This window comes from Pongo pygmaeus, chromosome 12 (genome assembly GCF_028885625.2).
Source record: "Pongo pygmaeus isolate AG05252 chromosome 12, NHGRI_mPonPyg2-v2.0_pri, whole genome shotgun sequence".
Taxonomy (NCBI): Eukaryota; Metazoa; Chordata; class Mammalia; order Primates; family Hominidae; genus Pongo; species Pongo pygmaeus.
Genome location: NC_072385.2, coordinates 54,420,910 through 54,436,973, shown reverse-complemented (window position 1 = coordinate 54,436,973; position 16,064 = coordinate 54,420,910).

The window sequence follows — 16,064 nt, the reverse complement described above, 5'->3', positions numbered from 1 at the left end:
AAATACACACACACACACACACACACATACAGACACCACAGACTCACCTCCTCACTGGATGAATACATGACAGATAGATCATCCTAACCTATGCTTTAGGCTTCGCTGAATCCTTACCAACTATTAACCATTCCAGTTGGGCTTCAATTTTGGAAATTCATATTAAAATATTAGTTATAAAGGTGGGCCCTTCTAGAAGCATTTGCTATTCAACATCTGATAAAACCTACTGGTAGGACCACAGGCTTGATGGTTGACTGTCAGGGAGGGCTGGAAGATGCACCCTTTTTTGGACAACACACTTAGCTATAGAAGCAGGCAAAAACATCAGGATCCTAAAATAAAGAGCAACATTGCAAATCTTTTTCCTAATTTACGTGATTCATCTACACTGTGCTTTGAACTCCTCTATCATCAAAGTTTTCCAATACACAAGGAACTCTCTCTAGAATTGAATTTCACAGAAAAAACGCTATCAATGGAAAGCTCTCTGTTTTACATTTTGAAAATGCCATTTGTCACTGTACTGAAACAATATTTTTTGTTCTAAAATATTTTAGAAATTGTCCATTTGATTACAAATAAGTAATTCTCTCTTTACAAATAACAACCAAGCCATGAATCAGATCAGTGTTGCATTTTCTCCTTCCATTCTTGCTTTGTCTTCATTAAAGGAAACACATTGTCAAATGTATAATTTTCCCTCTTTGCTCCTCACACTTAATTGATTTCCAGCATAAAAAAAAGAGTATTAGCCAGAAAAAAGGAAACCGAGTGATGCCCTCGAATCTCATGAGCTCCTCTTAATAACTGTTTAATCTAAACTGTGTTCACAAATGCTAATTATAAACATCCTTAATTGTGCACGTCACCCACCACGGTTGAGTGCAATTCAATTTCTTGGACTTTGACATGATGTTCTACTACTACATCACCAGCCAAGGAACTGTCGGGAGCTGAGCCTTTTTACTTTCCACTCAGGGAAGCAAAATAGGTCAGCGGTCCCAGCATGGTAAATCTGTATTCATCAGCGAGGAATATGTCTTGGGATGTAAGAGCCCTTACCAGAGCATAAGATATGACCTCTTGCAGCAACAGCTCCATATGGATTAATAAATCAATTGAATTAATTAATTTATCCTGTGCAGGAAACTGCTTGTGGTTTGGAGATGAGTTAAGATACAGTTTCTGCCTTCAGATAAGTTTACAATAGACAGAGAGACATTTTCCAGTTTACTGCTATGCAAGCTATTCCAAGAGTTGTGATACTGGCTCTTGCAAGAGTGGTAGACAGCAGAGAATTTTACAGGTGGAAAAGGGCAGGGAGAGATGGAGAAATGCATTCTAGACAGAGAAAACAACATGACCAGAATATCAGAGGCATTGCCTTGTTCTGGGGTTTTGGGAAGGGCCTGTAGCCCTGTGGGGCTGTTGAGAGGATTGTGCCAGGGAAAATGGCTGCAAGGTCAGAGTGAGATCAGATTAGAGAAGACCAGCTGTGTTTTCATAAGGGATCTGGATTTTGTCCCTTAGACAGGGAGTCACTGAAGTGCTCTGAAGCGAAGTAATCTTACCTGCAATTTAATATGATCACACTCCCACTCACAGACAGTTCAGATTGGCCTTTGGCGCAATTGTGTAGGCAATGCTTGACATCGAAGGCTAAAGTCTACTTTTCTCTGCTTTTTGTGCCACTTCTCCCCAGACCTGGCACTCTTGCCTCCTTGCAGAAAGCCAGCTTGAGCCCCTTTCAGAATAAGCATTCTCTCAGCAGATCCTGGCTCATCACCCCCAATACAGTAGCAGAAAACTGCTCTGGGGCTTCTCACCTTTTCTGTTGACAGAATGCTTTCATTTCTTCATTCTGGAAGGAGGCAGCCCAATAAGTGAGCAATGTCGGGAGGCAGTTGCCTGTGCATATGAGATCAGAGAGCCTCAGTCCACTCTCCAAATGCAGGGGAGAGTGTTTCCTTGCATAGTCAGAGGCAAAGCTAGAATAGGTGATATGTCTAGAGCTGGGATTGACTGTCGCCACCACGTGGGGGAAGGGGGCAAGATTTGGAAGAGAGAAATGCAATAGAGTGAGTAAAAACACCATTCAGCTCTGCAAAATGCTGTTGACACTTTACAGCTCAGAAGTAGAAAATCAGGTGACTTTCGTTGTCTATGAACATTCTCACCCATCTCTTGGCCTCTCGTTCCCAGGAGAAAAGAAAAAGGAAATCTTAAACTTGTCAATCAGAGATATTTTATTTATTTCTAATGTAAAAATTATCTTCCAGGTAAATAGGCTATCAAATTGTAATGAACATTTGCTTTTAGAGAACATTCATTTCTATTACTGAAGATGAGTTGTAAGACTTACTCATCTTTGATAATAGAAATAGTTTCAGTTATGTTAAGTATAGATAACAGGTTAGTTTGTAGGGCATGTATGTGCTGAACACAGGAAGGGATGGAAGGAGCCAACGGTACCTAATAATCATGACGTGCCTGAGAGCTAAGAGTTTGTTGCATGCTAAATATTCAGGAGGTGCTAACTATACAGAAGCACTAAACATACATGCAGACTTCATGAATATGAGGCCTTAATTTGGCTGCCTATTGGAGACATTCATTCTGAGTCTAAGTGTCCTTTGCCCAAGAAACACAAATAAAATAGAAATTAGTCAGCTGTCATCTGGCAAGCTGCAACTGTTGACAAGGTGTACTTGTCTCTGAGTCTTTTCCATAGAGCCAGTGTGTGTTGTTGGCCCAGGGTGTCTTCCATCTGTGTGAAGTGCTTGCACTTCAACTCTGGTGCTCCTAAGTCCATCATCAGTGGGGAAGGCCAATCCTTAGAGACAGGCAGAATATGTGAACATCATGCATCCCAGGATTCAGATATTGTGGTCCTTGTTTCTCACCTGCAGCCTCTCCAAAGTCACTTTGAAGTGTTAACCTACCCAATCGTTCTCTCCTTGCTTCCTTCTGTGTGCTTCGATCTATTAAATGAAGAGTGTGATTGGATCTGTGAGTCTTTCTGTTCAATGGCCTCCGGAATAGGCTGACAGTGTATTGCCTGGTCTTGGAGTCTATGGCAACATCAAGCTAATTTCCCACTCAGTACAAGTCAAAGTTTAAACTAACCAAGCTATCTCTACTCTCTCAGGAGGCCACTTTTTATCTACCATCTCATTATATGCTCTGGGTATAGGCAAAGATTGAGGAGCTTCATGGCTGTCGAGGAAGGGTTTCTTGTCCATACACTGCTTTTGGTTCTGCTCTGCCCACTTTGTCTGGACATGGAGTGTTCTGGTGGCTGAAGAGGCATGGCTGCCCCTGCTCAGTTTCTCTGGGGTTAGCTTGGCTCCTACCAATGGCAAACATGTTCCAAGTTAACCATTTGCCTCCAGTCACTAGGTTGCTACATGCCACAGCATGCTCAGATTAGCCCCAGGCTTCCTCCAGTCCACCCAGGCCTCTTGCATGTCCTGATCCTTCCATAAACACACAGAGGAGCCCCTAAGTGGATTCCTGTCTGCCCCCACAGGCCGAAGGCATCTGGAGAACTGTGGGAGGTGCATCTGCCTGGACGCCTCCCTTTTAAATGAATATGCAACTTCTGTACCATGCAGAGTGTGGCAGGAAAGAAGCACCACATTGGAAAATCGCATTACCTCTCATCTTCCTGGGTTTCTCCTCAGAGATTTTATAATATTATCCCTAAAAACAGCACAGTGTAAAGCCTAAGGGAGCAGGGTGCTGAGATCCTTCTCAGGGATCAGACATCATAATACCTTAGTCCCTGCCTGAAGATTTAGTTCCCTTTTCAGTTTTGGAGACTCTGTTCTGATGTTATATCCTGTATCTAACTATGCTATTTTTATAGTAAAAATCATCACTAATACCTCAAGGCATTGCTCTTAAAATTTTAAGTTTAGAAAATCCTTTTCCCTTTCAACTAATCTTGGACTTGAGGATGACTGACTTGTCATGGACTTTAAGCCTCAACACAGAGCAGAGATGTCCCTAGTCCTAGACCAGGAGATGCTATTGATTGATCCAAGTAGACACCTATGCAAAACAAGGGATGATCAGGAATGTAAATATATTGATGTTTAAATCTCACTAATATTAGCCCTATTTACAAGGTACCCTTATGTTGGCATTTCAGATACTACATCATTCAGTTCAATTCATTTAACAAATATTCCTTGAGGAGGACCTACTACATTCCAGGAAATGAGCTAAATATAAAACAGTGAAAAAAAATGGTCAGGGTTACTACCCTAATGGGGCTTTCATTCTAGTAGGAAAGATCGACAACAACCAGGTTAGCATATAAATAAACAAGAATCAAGTATTAGGAGAAATAAGCAAATTTTTTCTACAGATAACCTTAGAGGCTCATTCCTAATAACCTGGCAAGGATTTATCTAAGGGTAGGGTCTCCCTTTTTAGTGGCAGAGGCTGCTCCCAAACTGTTGGAAATTCCCATAGGGCAAGGAACATCTGGGCAGCTATAGTTTCCCATCACCTGACAAAGAACCCACACCTCAGTTCAGAATGCCTGGTGCCGCATAAATAGCCCAAAGAGTGCATCTCACACTATAAAGTCACTCTTGTGCCAGTTTCACAAATGAGAAAAAAATAGCATGAGAGAATTCCTTTAAAGGGGGAAATAAGCAGGGGGTATCCACAGGAGCTGAGGGAAAAAAGACCCATGAACTTGGGGACACTTCTGCCTGTGAATGCCAGCCTGCACTAAGCATTTTCACTAGTATCATTTCCAGTCTTTTACACGATAGCTTTGAGATAAATAGTGTAATGTGATAGACAGTAACTGAGGACAGAGACTATGTGCCGAGAGGAGAAAACTCCAAGCAGACTTCGTTGAGTGAGCCACATTTAAGCGCAGACCTGAATGACAAGAAGGAGCAAGTCATGCAAAGAGCAAGGGAAAACACATGCCAGCCCAAAGGATTAGCAAGTGGCAAAGCCCGGAGCTGAGAACAATCTTGACTTCTTCAGGATCCAGAGCAAGTAGACAATCAGAAGCAAGGGGGTGTGAGGTGAGGTTATAGCCTCAGGTAGAAGCAAACTAAATCAGGCAAGTGGTTTGTTCATGTGTTTGCTCTTCCCAAGTGCAACCAGAGACCATAGAACAAAAATGTAGGCAGAGTGGGCTAATGTCATTTATTTCTTTCCAAGGTAATCTCAGCTTCTGTGTAAAGAACACAGGGAGTGTGAATGGAAGCCAAAAACCTGATAGGCTGTTACTGTCAGGTTCCAGGTGATGTTGACCTGGACCGGGATGATGGTGTTGGAGATAGAGAGGAGAAGATTGATGCTAGATCCATTTGGGAGGTGGATTGACCATGTTGGAAATAAGAGGCATCAAAGAGACCTCCCAGGCTTTGTCCTGGCATCTAATAGGTAGATGGTAATGCCACTTATGAAAATGAGGAAGACTGGTGATGGAAGGGATTAAATGTATTGGTGGGTCATGAGGAAAAAATATGCTTTGGACACACTATCTTTAAATGACTTTTGGAAATTCCTATGCTGGGGAAAAGTTGTGTGAGAAAGTCCTTCTTGGCTCATACTCTTACAGATACCCTGCACGTAAGAAACATTCCACTCCATCTGACCACTCGTGGTCCCTTTTATCACAACACTCTCCATTTCCTCTGAGGGCAAGTCAGTCAGCAATTTGCACAGACACATTTCCTCCCATGATCTGTCTTGAGCTTGGCCACTACTTCCATATTATCTCAGACATTTTCCCTCTGTGTGCCTGGAAGTGTGGTTCATCATCCAGCTGCCAACCTGGCAAGCAGAGAGACCCTGAATCTTCAGGCATGCACCTGAAGCAAAGCGAAACAGCAGAAATCTAAAAATCTAGGTTGAATCCAGAAGCCAGCTGTCCTGCCCTGCCTGGGAAGAGGTGCCAGCAGATGACTGAGTTAACATTTCTAATTGAGGGCTGCTTTCTTTGTCTCCTTCCAGAGGAGGAGGAAGGGGATAAGGAAAAGGAGAGGGAGTGATTCCATGGTGGGAAGTGATAAAGAAGAATTGCTACACACCCTGAACTTATTAGTTTCCTCCCAGGAATTTTCTAAGAATGCTCTCCCCTCCCTTTATATGAGCCCCACTTATGATCAGAATGGCCCAACTGGGGCCATTCAACTGTGCCAGGAAATCGTTATTAATTACTGTTTGATTATTTCCTAGGCAAATGCTTTCTCTTTTTAAATATATTTATTGAGAGTCAGCAGGTTCAAGGCACAATATTCCGTACTGATGAAACGATACTCAACTAGAGAGACCAGACCCCTGTTTTCTTGGAGCTCAGACTGTAGTAGGGTGCAGGCAATAAACAAACAACAAACACACTCCTAAAGGTAATCTCAGATAGTGATGAGTGCTGTAAAGAAAATAAGACAGCAAAACACAGTAAACAGAGAGTGGGGGGAGGGCAAATTATATTAAACATTTAAAGGAAGGTTTGCTGAGGAGGTGACTTTTGGGTTGAGAAGGAATTAGCAAGCACGATTTTGGGGGAAGGGTTTTCCAGGTCATGGAATGGAGGGACAAAACTTCTTAGGTGAGGTTAAACTTGGACAATGGTCAGCGGGGCTGCAGGCTGCTGCATGGTGGAGAGTAATCTGAGGTCTGGTCACAGATTTGGGCTGGCCCCTTTGCTTTCTGACTCTCTGCTTGTGCTCAGGGTACCTGAAAACAGAAATCACCTTTCACATGTGTGCCATTTTCCCCACAGGCTATAGTGCAAGATTAGGCAAATAGGAGGCATATGAGACACAACTGAGATGTGATTGAACCAGATTTAAATTAAATTGGAGAGGACTGATTTAGGAATTGAGTGGCACTTGATTCGATTGCTCTTCTGTGCTTCATATTTTATATATCAGCTAAAACACACAGCTTGTTGCCACCTGCACCCACCTGCCTGTGCTCTTGATGCCTGTCTGCTTGGAAAAATCTCCCTATCTCCCTCTGAATAGTTAGCTCCTTCTCACCATTTAAAGCTTCTCTCAATATTGCTATATCCAGGAAATACCAGTAGCATCCTTACTTGATTCCTGACAACCGCAAATGTCTCTAGATATTGCCAAATGTCTGTGGAAAGAGTGGGAAAAATCAACCACAGTTGAGAATCACTGCTCTGTTTCTCCCCAGATACGCACACAAAACCTTCTTCCCCAGTAAGGAGAGAGAAAAGGCAAGAGGAAGCAAAATATTGAAAAACACAAACAGCCCACATAGAGCCTTGCTGCATTGTTATAAAACAGTTCTAAGTTAAACCCACGTTAAATTAGTGCATCCTGTGCCATTTTAACTGCACAATGGAATAACTATTTAAAAATCAGAGAAAGAAGAAAACCAGGAGACCCATTTAGGAACTGAGGCTCTGCTTTTGTATCTAGAACTCCAACAACACTGATAAACTTCAGGTTGGTGAAATCAGGACTATACTAAAAAGACATCATCATTACTTTTTAATTACTGCTAATTACTACCTACTGTTGTTTGCATGTTGCTTGGTTGGTTCAATTTCCTTGAAAATAAATGAACTTTGCTACCTGGCCCTGATAATATTTTTGTGTTTATAACTTGACACCAACCCATGTTCTTGGCAGATATATTTCACCCACACCCAGAGAAGTGGGGCCATCACCCCAAAAGCAGCTGTAAATTTGCATCCAAAGGACACAGAGGTTTAGAGGCTGGAAATAGAACCCCAGGTGCAGAGAAGGGCACTAGGGATATGCCCTAGATGATTGAGCAAGGAAATACATTTAATTCAAGCCTGGCAGTTACCCCCAAAAGTAATGGCCCCAGGGACTGGGTCCAATGCTAAGCTATTCACTTCCTCCTCCATCTTCCCTGAAGAATAAATGTGTATGTTCAACCAAAGGTGCCTGGGTCTTCAGAAGTTGCTTGTCACGTAGGCCTCTGTGCATTGAAAAACACAAACAGCCCACATCAAGCCTTGCTGCATTGTTATGAAACAGTTCTAAGTTAAACCCACCTTAAATTAGTGCATCCTGTACCATTTTAACAGCACAATGGAATAACTATTTAAAAATCAGAGAAAGAAGAAAACCAGGAGACCCATTTAGGAACTGAGGCTCTTGACACTGGGACGTTGACAAGGTTTTCACGGAGTCCCTCAGCCTCTTTTTTGCCCGCTTATTCCACCTCCAGGATTTACTTTTCCCTAAGATTTTAAGATAATTTTCCTGTTCCTCTACCTTTCTGTCCCTTAAAATCCAATTGCAGGAAGACCTCTGAGAGGCCTATTCCTGGAAGAATTAAGAGCTGCTAATAACTTACTGTACCATCCTTCTCAAGTGAACTCATAAATTATTCTTCCATAGTTGAATTTATCATCTTGGGGGAAAAAGGAACATTTCCTTTTCTCTTAATTATTAAAATATCTATATGATATTGATGAGTTTTTATCTGTTTTCAGGGCCCTGATGTATATTTTCTTAAAGCATAATTAATAATTGTGTAGCGCTGTACTGTCTAATACTATAGCTACTAGTCATGTGTGTCTGTTGAGCAACTGAATGTGGCTAGTCTGAATTGATTTGGGTGGTAAGTAAAAAATACAAACTGGCTTTCCAAGATCTAGTGTGAACAAGCTATAAAATATCTCATTCATAATTTTCATATTGATTATACGTTAAAATGATATTTTGGATATATTAGATGAAATAAAATATACTATTAAAATTAGTTTTACCAGTTTCCTTTTACTCTTTTATGTTATTACTAGAATATTTTAATTTCTATGGCTTTCATTTATTTCTATTTGGCAGTACCTCATCAATGTGCTCTTAGAGTCATTCGACATCCAAGAGATTGATACTTAACACATCTTACAAAAAAAATACGGCAGAAACTAGCAATTTGCTCATGATTACACAGCTAGCAGCAAAAATAGACCCTGAGTCTGCTAAGTAGAAAAACTGACCTTTATGTAGCAATCCAAGTTTGACAGCAAACTTCAACACAAAGCTTTTTTTTCAAGAACTTATATTGCTCTTAAAGCAATTTTTCACTTTTTGAGTTGAAATGATAGACAGCTAGAAGGATAAGGAAATCACATCCTTCTGGGGGCTCAGGAGTTCCTCATGCCTGGTAAATTGTACTGTGAGGCAATGAAACAAAAAGCATTAGTAAAGAAAGCTCTGTTGTAACAAACAAAAAAAAAAATGTTAAGTTATTTTTTTCAAGGGAAACAGACTAACTGAATTGCCTGGTTACTTTGCCCCAGTTTCTCCTCCACTCTCCAAGCTCAACAGAGATTAATTACTCACATCTTGGATTTTGCTGTTACAGTCTCTGAGCAGAGACACACTTTGCTTTCCTTCTCCAGAACAACTGCCACATCCTCCCTGCATCAACAGTGATGAATAAAAGATTAGGCTCTTGCCGTCTCATCACAAAAGTCATCCTTGTATGTCCTTCATCACTGGCCAGAACCTGTGATGTCCTGTTTCACTGTAATAGGAGATCCCAGAGTGTGGTGCAGCAAAAAGGCTGGGGCTGGGGATCAAAACACCTAGCTCAGGTGAGTGAGCACCTCATCATTGGAGGTATTTAGGTTTAGGCAGAGTTGACTTGGATGAAATTTAGGGTATCTTTCAACCCTAAGGAAGAGTCAGTAGATCGGTAGCAAAGGGATCCTGCAGAGGAATAACCCATCTATAACTTTATCTCTATTATTGGCCCCTGCCCATCCCCTAATTCTAACTTTGGTTATTGCTGTTGGGATATCACCTCCACTTGTGCTGAGGTATCTCTTCCTGTTTCCAGGATAATTGAGTCTCAAAGGCTGAAGAAAAAGTGCAGTAACTCAGGTGGATATACTGGCAGCCCTGATAATGGAGCTCAATCAAGACAGCTGTGCCAGGAATTACTTAGGTGTTGAATGTAACTTCAAAGGTCAATAAACATGCAGGTGAGTTTAGCCTGAAGCTGAACACACACTGATACCAGTGTGAGAGACCTGGGGTTGTTTCCCCTTCTCCTTTGCTAAAAGAGTTCTAACAGTCTACTTTCAGGTTAACATAGTATTTATGTATCTTTGCTTCAGGGTCATGTTCTTTTTTTGTATATATATTTTTAATAATTAGAGGTTTTCTTTGCAACATGGCAAGAGCAATAAATCACATGGCCTTTATATTTATTTATGATATTTTACATGCTGCAGACAGTTTGATTTAGAGAAAATTTGCAGGGACTAAGGAATTGTCTGATGTCTATTTCCCCCTCAATTTAGACACCTCTGTACCCATGTTGGGCACTGTGATATTTTAAAAAGATAAAGATACAGTCCCTGGACTTTACAAGTGTTAATGTACTTGGAGAGACATGAATGGGTGAAATTATGAACAATACAATATCAATGTGGGAAATAGGGGTATAAACATTGCTTCTGCAGGTAGGACTATATTCTATGCCTTCTCGCTGAGTATAAGGCTCTGGCCATTTTACTATGCCCATTTAGTCCTCTTGAAATTCTTATCAAAACTTAAGCTAAAATATCACAAACCAAAATCTCCACTTCTCATAATAGAAATTGTCCTGCAGGTGCACATATTACTGTTACTTAGATTGTAACAGGGCTTTATATCCCATCAGATTTTTGCACTTAGACAGGTCATGTCTCATTTCTGAGATTCAATTTCTTCATATGTAAATTTAGATTACTAACATCCGTATGACTCTAGCTTTCTCTGATCCATATTATAAAATTAAAAAAAAAATACACTGATGAAATGAGTTGCAAATATTGAGCATCACTAATATTTTGATGGTGGTTTGGATACACATTCTCTCTTATCTGCATAGCATTTTCACCTCCTAACTGGTCTCCCCATTTCTGGCACCTCTCTTTGCATTTTAATTTGTATTCATGTCACTTCTCTACCAAGGTGAGCACAGAAAATTTATCCTGGGTTTTGGTTTCAGCTTTATTCCGTAAGCATCAGAATGAGCCTAAACTGTGTCTGTATCTTAAGTTCAAACATGCCTCAGCATCCATCTGGGACTGCTCCAGCCTATTCCAATATTACTTTTAGGGGGCTGAGGAGTCTGTTTGGAGATAACTTATAAAGAAAACAAGGTCAGGAAGAAAAGTTTGACTCTGTTACAAAGTGTGGGCCATGAGAGAAAAGGAGTGACTATGAGTAGAGTGTGGTGACATCACACAGAACCTGCCCCAGCCCCATTGTTGAGATCCACATCTTTTTAAATAAGAGAGAGATGGTGTCTAACCAGAAGTGGAAATAGCTGTTTCAATAAAATGCATTAAAATAGTGGGTTTCAGGCATAATGGATGCCAAAACAGCAAGAGACCTTTGTACTTCTTTGGGAGTTCTCTAACCAGGTGTAACGTGAAATGGGGAGATCCATCTTTCCCTCCTCCACTCTGCATGGACGTTTTCATAGTCCACAACTGGATACCATGGGGGCTTTATGTGAGCATCGGTGCTGACATTGCCTGTGTGTGAACATCAGTGGTGTTGTGTGGTAGGAGACCTCAGTGGACAACCAACTGGGAATTGAAAATGCAATGTCAGAAGACTTTCCCAGAAACCCATATCAGATAACCCAGTGAATCTGCAGAAATTCTTGAGATGGCAGGAAGCAAGATTTTTCAGCAAACCCTGCATTAGAAAGGTGGTCAAACAGTCCATGAAATTCAAGTTTTTATTTCTAATGGAACCCTATTTGAATCCACACTTACAGAAATTCAGGTTACATTTATATGTCCTGCCTACACTCCCTACCCCAAAATCCCCACATACATACAAACATAGCTTGAATAGGATGAACTACCCATTTGTTAGCTAAATAAATGTTGAATGATCTCCAGATCTCTGCTGTCATGTGAGCATTTTGTGTGGTCAATTTTGAATGTCTACGAAAAACATTCCCCTTCAAAAATGTGTAAATAACCGAACACACACACACACACACACGGAAGAAACAAAAATATATCCATGTAGCTTATCATGGTGCAATACATAAACACACTTGGAGACTGTCCTTGCTTAACAAATAATAACCCATAAAGATCTTTACATTTTTCTAGTTTTTTCTCATTGTCACGTAGTTTGCAAGATTACTTGAATTTTACCCCAAAGAAATAAAAGAGGGGTCTAGAGTTCTAGAGCAAAGAATAAACAAAATAGTACCAGGCACAGATTATAGACGGAGAAGGTTGGACCAGATGGTGGAATGTGATGGATGGCTACGGTCCTCAAGGATGCGGCCCCAGCACCTTACACTTAAGGCAAAGGGGTATGGGAAGTAAGAGTGAGTGTCCAATGCTAGACAATGGGTCAAGATTCAGATAGGTTGTAGCAAATATTTGCTTATCCCCCCAAAAAAACCTAGATGGTAGATATTATCATCACCATTTTATGGCGAAAAAATATTTACAAACTAGAGTTTGAGATGACATGAGCAGAATTCATAGGCACAATCAGTAGGAGAGTGAGCTAGAATGTGAACTTTGGAATGACCAGATGTAAAAGGCCTGTGTCTTTATTCTCATGCTGTGCTAGGAAGGTCAATGTTTGCCTTTGATTCTCGGAAGAATCTTGAAATATTTTATCACCAATGAAATAGAGAAAAGTTAAATGACTTTCCCGGTCTCGCATAACCAGAAACTCTTAGAGCTAATATTTAAACCCATTTATGACCTCAAAGCTCAGTTATTTGCTCTTCTCCAAAACTGTATTATGAGTATGAATGAGGCTGCTCTCCAAGAAAACAGCATCATATCCATGGCCTCCTGTCACTTGCTGGTGAGAAGTGTTTGTGAATGTGCTGTTAAATAGAAGACCCATGGCTGTTCTGTTGCGGCATTCCTGACTTTATATAGTGAAAGAAAGGGCCTTACTACTTTGTTTAAAACATATATAAAGTATATAACCAGAGGGATAAAAACCACTTAGTTTATCACAAACCACCCCCATGTGAGAGGATTAAAACCCATTTTAGGGTATCACCAAGATATTGTTTATGGTAGAGAGAGTGGTGATTAATAATTAGAGTCTGTGATTTGAGGATCTCTATTTTTGCTTTGAGCTTAAGCCAAGAACACCACACTAAGCATGTTCTGCTAAATAATTCAAACACTTAGAGCTTTTCCTGCTGCCTTCCGTGTTTGAAGGCAATATGCCTGACCACCTCTCAGTCCCCATTAGTAGTGATAAACTGTGAGTCATATCCTCTGCAGAGAAGAAAGCTTTATTGATTCATGCAACCCCCTGAATGTTGAGCACCTGCATTTATGAGCCAGGTGGGGTAAAAGGTCAGATTCTTGACTGTCCTCAAACCAGATGTGTTAAGCTGTAGGAGGCTAGAGAACAAATGTACAAGGACTGAAGGTCCTACTGCTATTTCCTCTTAATGCAGCAGAGTAAGTGGAGCTGTCCACTGCTTTTCATTTACTGGGAAAACATAAATGTTCAACGCAACAAGCTTCACTTAAAATTTTATGTAGAAAAAAATTGTTTTGAAGGAAGTAGAAGACATTTTCAGCTCTCTTGATGACCTTTAATACGTCAAGAGTTTTTTTTAAGTAATATGTGTATTTAAAAGTGTAAAAATCCAAGCCCAAGAGATCTAATAAGAATACAATGAAACTTGTGATATAAGCATGTTGAAGAGAGAGATGTTACTATCATCCGTATGCATGTTCATGGATACATCATAGTCTCCCGAAAGTATTTCTACATCATTGGTCTCACCAGATTCTCCTATTATACCCTTAAACTAGAAAGGGTAAATATTTAGTTGGAGTAAATCCTCAGGTCCCTCATGACCTTGGAAGAAATTATTCTTACCATACTGTTGGCTTATTCAGCTTGCCTGAGTTTCAGTCTTGGTTTTATGATTTGCACTCAAGTTTTGCAGGGGAACATAGCCTAGTTTTGAAAATCTACCCTCTATGATTCTGACAACAAGATTGCTGATATTTGCTTGTATTGTCTCAGATCCCCCAAACACAACACAAATTTCTGAGCACCACTGTAGCTCCCAAGCTTGACATGTATCCTCAATCCATCCCCTTGGATAAAGACAGCTTTATTTGATGGACTTGGGTTTGTACCCATTCCTTGGATTTACTGTCATGAATTTGAGTTTGTTCTGTGCCTTTTAGGCATCTGCTGATTTTCTCACCTCCCCACTTCAGAGAATTTCCTAGGATATACTGCGATCAAGCTCTTGTATTACCTAGAGGTAGCACAACTGAGATAAAAGATACCACCTAAAAAACACTTGAAACATGTTACTTTTTACAAAGAAAAACCACCATTCTAAACCTACGTCCCCATACACATGCACCTAAATTCACACATGTGGGTATATACACATACCCAAGAAATCACAACCACATTTTCAAGGCTCATGCTTCAATTACAGACAAGAATGACTTGGAGCAATTCTTATTTGCTCTCAAAAATTAATTAGACCAACATACCATGCAGTAAATATCTTTGTATAAAATGACATTTAAACTTTACATGAGGCTTAGAGAAGGTAATCAACCAATCACCTTCTAAGAATTCCATTAGTGGAAAGCAAAGAAGGTGTTCTAAAATTAATGAATCTATCAATTGGAGTGAAACATTCAAAAAACCTACCAAGTCAAAGAGCAACTAATTGGATCTTTTCAGAATTTAACTCATTCCTGCTGAATGCCTGAAGAATGTTACTCAAAATGAAATAATGTGGGGTTGAATATCAAGAACAAAGAATTCAGGAATAGAGTACAGTTCTCATCCTGACTTGGTCACTAATGTACATTTTGACATAAACTAAGTCCAGTTTCTAAATTTCTTGCTTGTAATGTGGAATGGATTAACACCTGCCCTGCCTAACATACGGGATAATTTTGAGAAAAAAATGATGTGATGGATGATATAGACAATTTAGACACTGTATAAGTTAGAGGGAAGTTTGAGCTCACAGTATCTGAATAATTTATAGAGAAAACAGGAACAATATCAGACATTTCCTAGAACCAAGGAATTGATGGTATTGTAATTTGAGTAAGTAAAGAGGATCTGATAACTCCACTGAGCACATTATTTTCCTTAGTATGCATTGGGTTAATGTAGCTTAGCAAATAACTACCCTTGGCTGTTGGTTATAGAATTTCCCTGGTGTTTTCAATACCCTCCATGTAAAACAGAAATCTGATTTTCTGGGCTTAGGTCTTCTAAATGTCAGATTCATCCCAATGGTAAATTAAATATCTTAGAAAAAAACGTTTCCTTTCTCATGATGTCGAAGTAAATAGCCTTGCAGCAAAGGCCAAAACTCTATTTCTTTTTTATTCCCCAATCTCTTCCCTCCAGAAGAAGCCGGTAGCCATGATTACGAGCACAGCTTTGGTGTTTGGGTTTTAAGCCCCATTCTGTTACTTTTATAGAACCATGACCAAGTTATCCTATTTCTCCAAATTTTCATTTCCTTGTTTGAAATATGAGGGTAAGCATAGCTGTCGCATAATGATGTTCCGTATATTAAATATGATCATTCATGTAGATATCTTAGCACAATGCCTGGCACAAAACTAGTGCTGAATAAATGGTAGTTATACTTAGATGAGCTCCTGAAAATATTAGTCTGGCAATTCTCTGGTGGCACTGACTTTATGATTAAGTGATTTCCTTAAAGTGATTTCCTAAATTTATAACAACTGAATACCTTCTTAAAAAGAAAATACGTTGCACTTAAGTATATATAGACAATGGAAAAGGCTCGACAAGTATTGCTTGCTTGATGTCCCCCAGGGTACATTGTTGAAGATTAAGGTTAAGAAATAGAACAAAATGATTGCAACTAATAGGGAAGCTGCAGAAACGATTCAGAGGAGTCATTTCACTGTAACCTTCATCTGCAGATCTGTTGTTCTGTTGTTCCACTGAAAATTATTGTCTGTTATGGAGCTACCAGGCACTGCATATAATATTATTATTCACTCTTACTATGTGATCATATGTGCTAGGCACCATGCTTAATGA